Here is a 9,937-nt window from a genome sequence, read left to right on the forward strand (position 1 = left end):
CCTTGTGGAACATCTACATTTAAATGCTGTGCAATAGCAGTCAAATCACATTTGCGAAACTTTTGCAAATCTTTGAGGGACAAATCTGTCCTCTGAACAAATGCCTGAACATCCATTGTACTGATTGACATTGTCACACTGTAATACACACAATACCGTATACAATTGAACAATCAATTCAACTGGTATTATGTCTGTACCAATATTCTAAGTTCCGGAACGTTCCAAATTCTAAATTTTGGCTTAAATTCACTTCCCGGACAAGCCCCCAATTTTGTTACGACCAAAATCACTCTGAGAATGATCGCACAAAAGAAACAATCAACTGATGTTCAGGCGGTTTATTAACAGTGATATTGTTGGTACAGACTGGTAATCGGCGTCACATCAGTACAATGATCAATAGAAACAGTTATAAATCGGTAGTGGAATCACTTACACGTATTAAGTAATCCTTTGAAAGTGTCCAGATACGATGCTTGATGCACAAATGAATGATCCGTGATGCACCGATTAATGATTCCTTCGACGTAAATCCAGAGGCACAGGTTACAATAGTCCGCGTTATAAATCCAGGGTATATGTCCACAATAGCTCCACAGTATACTGTTCACAGCGAAATGCGCAGAATCCAACGACCACGTCCAGTCGATGCGTTGAATGATGATTCACTTTATATTGTCCAGCTAGGAATCCAGCCCGTCACAGCTTTGCCGTAGCAATGTCCATTGACATAAAAACATGGAGTCTATCTCCAATGAAGGCACATTAATTCTCTGCAGGCAAAATGTCTCCCAGGCCTTATCTCCACAAACATAACAGGTCAGCAGGTAACACAGGACTGACTATAACAAGTCGCTTCAGAGCCAGAAGTGACGTAACTCTCAGAGCAGAGGTGTTGGGTACTCTGCCTACTGCAGAATTTCTCTAGCTTATATACTATCTATTCACCCCTTCTAGCACATTCTATAACTCTCTCCAACCTACTAGCCAGTCTAAGTTCCAGGAAACCTGGATGACTCACTGCCTAACTATGTACAAAACATCATTACCAAAAATAACTACCAATTACATTGGGCTACAGGGACAGTGCCTCCCTCAGCCAAACATGTAAGCACTTCCCAGAACTTTCTGGAATGGGTGAAATCATTCTAGATTGAGTGAGCTATAATGTATTTCCTGTTACATGCATGTACTGTATAACTACATTGTATACCACCTAGAAAATTCTCCACTGATCTGGTCAGCCTGTATGTACTATATCTATACCATGTAGAATGTTCTCCATGAATCTGGTCAACCTGTGTACATACACATTAAAACAGCCATGCATACAGTACATCATACATATGTCCATAACTACTAGTGTGTACATTTGTGACATTGGCGCCCTATCCTTTGTCAAGAGGTTTTGAATACAAACTGAGAGATATATAATCGGTCGTAATATATTACTACGATGCAGTACAGGGAAATTGAACAAAGTTGAAATTGAAGTAGATCTTTTCTACAATTTTAATGGAATGACATCGTACACAATATCTGCTGAGCTTGGTCCCGGGAATGCTTCACAGCTGAAGATTTTTCCCATTTTTTGATCCTGCTGCTAAGTCAAAAGTGGACCTCCATGCACACGCTGTTCAGCACTGTCTGATCCTACAAGTAGCAGAAATAAATGATTTTGGAGAAAGTAGTAATGATCCTGAAGAATTAAATGTGTGAATATTTAACAATAAATTTCTGTAAAATAACCATTCTATCTTATACAATTCTGTATAGCATCCTATCAATTATGTATTTAGCATTCTTAGAAATGTATGTTGTATGACAATAAATATATAGTAATAAATAATGTGTGGATTGTGTGCTCTATTTATTCATTGAATTTGTGGTTTAAAATGTCTTGCAATTAAAACATAAAAATACATACCTGTGGAGACTTCATTAGGCACAGGATTCACTATAGCCATAGTTCCTGTTTAGGACACTCTGCCCTTTGCTAAGAGACAAAATTTGTGCTTTGAAAATAAATTGTTACTGTTGAACTAACTACTCCTAACTACTCCTTTTTGATAATGATTTGACCAACACCTGGTCTGCAAATTTTGTAAGATATTCATATATACCCCTCAAGACAAGTTCTGCTATAAGTTTGATATATCATGTTTCTCTTCTACCTGCATTCTCTTCAATAAGTATGACATTGTAATAAAGCCTGATTATTTATCTCTAAAATGACACCTCACTTGCTATGATTGGGCGCAAAACAGAGTATGGGGACAGATCAAAAGTGAAGTTGCAACAATTCTGCTATTAGTAATGTACTGTTTCAATGAAAAAAAGGCACAGCAATAACCAATGTTGAAATGTGAGCACTTTCAAAAACTGATTTCCCAAACATTGGATGATTGTTTGGTCAACCTAATGATGATTTCACAATTAATGCCTTCCCTGAAAAGACAATACAAATGGGGATTATGTTATTTGACATAATACCTTTGCTTTATTTTGCAACATTTCACATTTGATTTTTTCCTCGAGCTCTGTCACACCGTGTACTCCCAGAAAGCATACCTGGTAATGTAAATAAGCAAGTCGTCATTGTAAAGAACATTAATCAAGCTTCTTACGGTTTCGCACTTCAATGAAATGTTGTTTCAGGAGATCTGTAATACATCAAATTGGAATTGCAGGACTTTTATGGGGGGGGGGGGTTATACAGTGAACTCCCATAATAACGAACACGGTTATAACGAAATTCCAGTTATAACGAAGTAAAAATTCAGGATGCAATGTTAACCACTGTATGTATTTTTATTGTTTATTTGTTTGGTTATAAAACAAAATTTAGATATAACTAGAAAACTGCCAGTCCTGAGGACTTCGTTAAAATGGGAGTCCACTGTATATATCATATATATCAATGTGCATTCACAAGATGACTAATGGTTCATCAATACTTTATTGCAATAAAGTATTGATGAACCATTGTCACCTTCTTTAGTGGTACAGATGTCATTCGCTTTGCCTTCAGGACATTGAGCGCTGCCTATATATATATATATATATATAGGCAGATGATGACACAACACACACACGCATACACATACATATATATATATATATATATATATATACATATATATGTATGTGTATGCGTGTGTGTGTTGTGTGTGTGTTGTATATGTGTAATCAGTCTGATTGCAATAAAGTATTGATCCAGTAGGATCAGATCACAATTGGACTGACTAGCCATCTTTGCACTTACGGAATGTAGTGATACTAGAAATTGTGGTCGTCTTTGCCAGCGAAGGACAAACATAATCATCATCATCATCATCATATGTGTAATAATATATGTAGCCATGGAGATGCATATATGTTGACAAGAGAGAGTAGGAATGATATTAGACATGACATACACTGTATGTCTTCCTTTTAAATGTACAGGCATCTGGAACATTTACTATCTTATCAAGATATGAACATGGTACTGTAGTAGATGTTCAATGGAACGGCACCTGTGGCTAATATCACTGTTGACAAGGAAGTGACAGAACAAAGAAGTGGGTAATCAAAGGTATCCATGGACATGTTAGTTTATTTTTCCCCAGCATCAACAAAAACAAACAAACAGGTTATGTCAAATAAACACAAAACAGTAATCCCTTTTAAACAATCACATTTGCTCACACACCAAAGTTTCCATTTTTTATAGCATTATACAGCAGAATGAATACTTTCTTTATCCCTTCAGCAAGCCACCTAGCCTGCAATATGGTGGGTGAAATAATGGTCCTCTTTCACTCTGATAAATTTTTACTCAGTTTGGCAGAGATTGGCTTGGGATGAGGAATAAAAACATTACAAAGAATAAGAATATTACAAAGACAAGTATGGGAAGAGGAGATGAAGATGGGCAAGAAGAAGAAGGAAAAAAAAAAGAAAACCAGAAGGCTCTTTTGAAATCATGAAAGCCATTGCTCTTCTTTACCTTTGATCAGTTCATAGCATTATTGATGCATATATAAGACAATAAACCTGCACCACAAGCTGATTAATTTTGCCAACAATGATTCCATAAAGAATTATGTACAATGGTCGAACATCAAGTCATGATTCCACCAACCTCTAATGCCTTATACAGTGCATATCAAAAAAGAAAAAAGGAAAAAAAAAGGTCACTCACACACAGGCCAACCCACACAGTCCATTTTCTCTATTCATATTCAACACATAGCTCACAGCAACAAATCATGTCTTGAATATGAAGAGAGTAAAATCGATCATGGGTTAGCCTTTGTGGGAGTGACCAAGTCATCAACAACGTGACCATGTGGAAGATTATGGACCATAATATGTTAGCAGAAACCCTAAAACCACAAACCTGCAGTCGTGCAGGCTGGCCTTTTAATTTGAAAAATTTCATTGATGGATCTCATCCATTCATTGAGACATTCATTGTTCCTTCACAATAACACTCAAATTGGAAAGAGCGCAATTTGTCATTGTTGTCATTAAAGTTCATATGCTCAGTCATGCATGACATTTGCCAACATAATTAGGTATCAATGGAAAGAAGAAGAGTTCCCCTTTCCTCACAACCAACATTGCACTCTCCATTGGTGACAATTATGAAATAGTAGCCCTCCGAAGTTGGATTACCTTTTTTTTTTTAATGCGCACTGTACATGAGTACAGACAGCCCCTTCCACATCAATGATTAGTGGAAGAAAGATTACAGATGTGCTTTCAAGGACCATAACCCTTCAGCATCTTGCGGTTTCTTGAAATACCCACTTCTGCATGCTGCAGAAAATGGTTGATTTAGTACTATTATAAGAGATGACTTGGTAAATGCATAGTAGGGTGATACATGTACTGGGATGATAAACACCAGGCAATCGCACATTTCACATAACCACACAAAACATTTTCACCCACTCACACATACACACACTCGCGCAAGCACTCATATGAGGGTGGCCATAGGAAGTTGAGGTAGCAGAGCATTGAAGACCAAGTATAGCATGGTGAGTCACGGGTGGTCTGATTCATTCGCTGCCCACTGGGGTACAGTACACCACGAATAGTACTGGCCAGCGAATACATGCATCAAAGCGTACGCTCATTGGTAACAGTTAACTCCACTTGAGATTCTGTGGCTGTGTGTGTACTTACATAACGATCACAGATAAGCTACACATTGTTGTGAGGATTCTCGAATACCAAACCGGGCTAGCCTTCCCACTCCATGAATACCCACGCTATAGGATCTTTGAAATTATCCTTCATGATCACTAGTAGATATCGTTGTATTGATTCCGTCAGTCTTAGAATTTGGTCAGCCTGATGTATCCATAACACCAAACTGTAGAGCTTCTATAGATCTGTAAATACTATCCCCACTACTGGGGTTCAGTTGTGTCGCCAGAGTTCAAAGGATGTGCATTACATACATGAGAAGCTTAGGACAGTAAACTATGAAGTAGTAGGAGAGGCTGTTGATTATTTAAGGAGATAAGGTACAGATCTAAAATCTTTTACATGTTCAGAGGCAAAAATAAAAGTGCTTGAAGTGTAGAATCACAGCTGAATGAACCCTTTGAGTTATCTCAACCACACAGATGTCAGTACATTTTCTTGATGCTACTAACTTTCAGTTTCAATCCTGTAACATTAGACAGCATGCCATCTATGTATCCTAGACACCACAGGCATATTAAATAGTTAGATATGAAAAAAAAAAATGTCACACAAAAGTACTGAAAGACAACACACATAACTGACATAAATTTTATATTCATAGACATGGTTATAATATGCAGGTTTAGCGTGCACATCTGATCCCAAATTGTCAGTACAGTATTTACACTAATCACACACTGCATACATGAAAGTTCTGCACAAAATTGTGAATAGTAAAAACTCATTATTTGAGATATTAGGTGGGACATCAATGTCTAGGAAAATTCAGAAAGAATGGGGTAAGATAAGAGTAGGAGTCAAAGAAATCTTCTTTTTTTCTGTCTTTCAGTATAGTCAGCCCTATTTGAAATATGCTGTCAACTCATGTTTTACAGTATGCAATAGGCAGTACACGTGTAGCTATCGACTGCTAATAAAGGACAAGTATACATCCACATACATGTGAATTGAGTAAATGCAGCAATATTAGTAGAACACATCAGTGAAAGTTTGGGGAAAATCACACAATCCATTCAAAAGTTATGAATTTTTAAAGTATCTGTGCAGTCACTGCTGGATGAGAAGACAAATAAAGGGTATGATGTCACATGCGTAGAACAATATAAGGACAATATAAAGAGAATTTCCCCAATCTTTTTTTTTTTTTTTTTTGAAAAACGGTGCAAATTTCCTTGACTTGTCACTGACGTATGTTATGGGTGATATCATTCCTCCTGAATTTTGAAAGAGACAAGTCAAGGGTTCTTTTATTATGCAAGAAAGTGGAACTTTGTTGAATTTCCTTTACATACGGTATGTTTTCCTTATATCGTTCTACACATATGACATCACAAGCTGTAGTAATCTTCTCATCCAGCAGTGACTGAGCAGAAATTTCAAAATTTCATAACTTTTGAAAAGATTGTCCAATTTTCCCCACACTTGCACTGATGTGTTCTACTAATATTTCTGCATTCACTCAATCCACATGTCCATGAAGGTGGACTTGTCTTTAAATGTTGGTGAACATGAATGTCTTTCTGGTGAAATAATCAACGTTTCCTTTACTCACAAGACTAATGTTCACTCAGTAGGAGCTCACTTGCATAGGGATTGCGATGAAATTGCAAAAAAGTCCTGAACTTGTATGAAGACACAGATGACTGTGTCATCAAGCATATGATGACATGGTTTCTTCTAATGTGTAGAGCATAGTCACAAAATCTGTTTCATTTTATGACATGAATCTAAAATGTTTCTGAACCAAAGAGAAAGGTGTACCTGTTACTCTTGGACATCACACTCACTTTTTTCCCCTTTGTTTATTTCATCCTTTTCTTTCTTTTCTTCCCCAAGCTTGACATGTACATTTATGCATGCACAGAGGAGCAAAGTGAAAACTTAGTGCTTAGATCAGGCAAGTTTGATTCATTTATGATGAGGAATTTGCTGTATGAAATTACCTAGCATTCACTGTATAAATGTTTGCATTGAATGTATGCGTGTATGTATGTATGTATGTATGAATGCGTGCTCATTTGTACATTTGTGTATTTTAAAGGTGCTATGGTGAGCTGTAAAATGTGGCACAGAAGTATATTGCGGTGGTAAGGAGAGCTGTAAAATTTGGCAAAGAAAGTATAGCAATGCATGGAGAGCTGTGAACGGGCAAAAATCTGGTAAAAACAGTGAAATTTGAAATGGACATTTGATTTCTTTGTTGCATAGTTTAACTTTCAACCACATGGGAACATATTTTTCAAATGCATTCTTGACTCCACCACTGCAAGTATACTTGTACAATATGATTGAAAACTCTGGTTTAAATAAAAGAGTTACATGTTTCCTGTACATAGCAGTATTAAATGTCCCATTGCAAATCAATTCCCATACGCAGGGATGCCAATATCCATTTTTCTTTCTTTTTTTTTCTTCTTTGGTAAAACCTGATGCCGGAATGTCGCGGATCTAAGCTCAAAGGACGAGTGCAAGCAAATTCACATAGTGAGACTGAAGAAAGTAATGGACCACCACCCCGCTTATTAATTTACAGCACAGAGGTAGAAATCCTGGAAATGCTCACCAGATGCTCAGATGTGGCAGTGTGCGTAACAACAAAATGGCAGTAAGTTGCCTCATCAACAAATCACGAAATACACATGGAACAAAATCTTGGTAGCTGGCACTGGAGAGATTGCAGTTTAGATCCTTGTGAGAATAAATGAAATCAGCTTTACCAGTTTTCTCTATATTGTTTGGATAATAAAATACACAGACAATGAACTGAAACTCTTCCAAGGTATTGATGACTGTTCATGACACGAAAATGAATCAAACTGCCATTCTCATCCAAGTGCCTAATTACATGATAGGGGAAATTTCATTAGTTTAGACTGCAGAGTATCAAATAAATATATAAAAATACATACAAGGATAATCATTATTAAAAAAAAAAAGTTTCTTTACCTATAAGAAACATTCATTTGATTAAAACAGTTGTTTTATAACATCTGTGTTAGGAAGACTATCAACAATGAATACAAACTGATTACTGTAAAACCAGAATTCTTCGCACGCATGAAACTTTTGCAAACTTCACACAAAGAACCATGATTAGTGAAAGTAAAATGTACACAAAATTTTTCATCTACACAATCCAGTACATGTAAGTGCATGTAGTATACTTGTCATTTTTTCACATTTAGCAATTCGCGAAAGTGTCATGCCACGAACATTTCTGCTTTTACAGTACTTGGCACACTGATCTTTCATTTTCACAACTCTTGTAAAAAATATCCCTTTACTAAAAACTATATACATAATCTAAACCAAAGCTAAAAAGGTATACGCTCCTACTGAGATGTATGATTAGTGCTAAAGAAATATGTGCAGGTGATGAACTCTCATAAAGTATTTACTGCTCTCTTCTTGATATAAAAAATAGAAATCAAAAATTTATAAAATCATTCACAAGAGTTAGAGCAATCCACATGGACTGCCTCTGATTTTCACGCAAGTGCTATATCTCACGTAGTTTATTGCCCTTCATCATACATTCTAATGATGCTCGTTCATTTTGAACACTGACAAAAGGATTGAAATGTCTACTCAAAAGAAGTATATCCCCATTTATACATTTCCATTCATTACGCAAACAACATTATTAAACTTTTTCCTAGTGAAATCAATGACAAGAAAAAAGAAATCAGCTACATTTTGGTGACCTCTGACATTGACCTTTGACTTTTAAGTCCTGTTAATTCAAGTAACTGATTGTTTTTCTGTCCTTTGGCAGAAAATTCTACTATTGAACATTCCTAGCTGAAGCTAAAACTTGAAATGGACATTTTTCAGCAAAAAGTGACCCTTGATCATGCAACAATATCATTTCATTAAAATGATTGCCTATTTCTACTCTGGTTACCAAATCATATCGCCATTGGACATTCCTAAATAACGTTTTAGCTTGACAAGCCCTCTCTGGCCAGAATTCACAGATCTTTGACCTTTGACCTTGAGAGACTTCATCCAAAATCTATTCAGCACAACTACACCTATTGCAGCATTACCTGGCCAAGGCAACAAGAAATTTCATAGAGCAGTCTCCTTTGAATATTAGGGGGGAACTTTCACTACACGACGGAAGACCGAGAGGATGAGGAAGCAATCAGCTGTGACAGTCCCCACACTCGGACTCCCGTCCCCATTTCTAAGCAGTTTCGAATTTCTGTGTGGATGCAGACACAGCGATTTTGGGTGATGTGTGAAACGTAAACCATCGCGTGGTGTATGACTGACATGCACGACAAGATTGCTGATTGGCTGGCTGCTCAATCATGCCCAACATTGGGACCAGACTCTATTTTGGTCGAGAGCCATTCTCGTTTTCCCCAGGAAGGGAGGTTTTGCGGATTTGAGCATGGACAGAAGCAAATTTTGCGTGCGAAACGCTAAACTAGTGGTCACTTCATGCTCGCGAAAGTTTCCCAGCACCAGCTGCAGGAGGGGACAGAAAAACACAAAACATAATACCTCCAGCCCAGCACCTTTTGGGGCACAGGCACAAAAATCCCACGATTACACAGCTCTGTCTCAGAGCTGCGAATCTGCGATACAGTCAATACAAAAGCCTCTCAAAACTGGAATATCATTTTCAACCAAACACTTGCTATATCATATCTGTATGGAAATTGCCGCAGGGATGTATTGTTAATCCTTATTATACTGTTACGTACGTCTGCACTCTTGA

This window comes from Diadema antillarum, unplaced genomic scaffold (genome assembly GCF_040938485.1).
Source record: "Diadema antillarum isolate AM-2024a unplaced genomic scaffold, OU_Dant_1.0 scf00000109, whole genome shotgun sequence".
Taxonomy (NCBI): Eukaryota; Metazoa; Echinodermata; class Echinoidea; order Diadematoida; family Diadematidae; genus Diadema; species Diadema antillarum.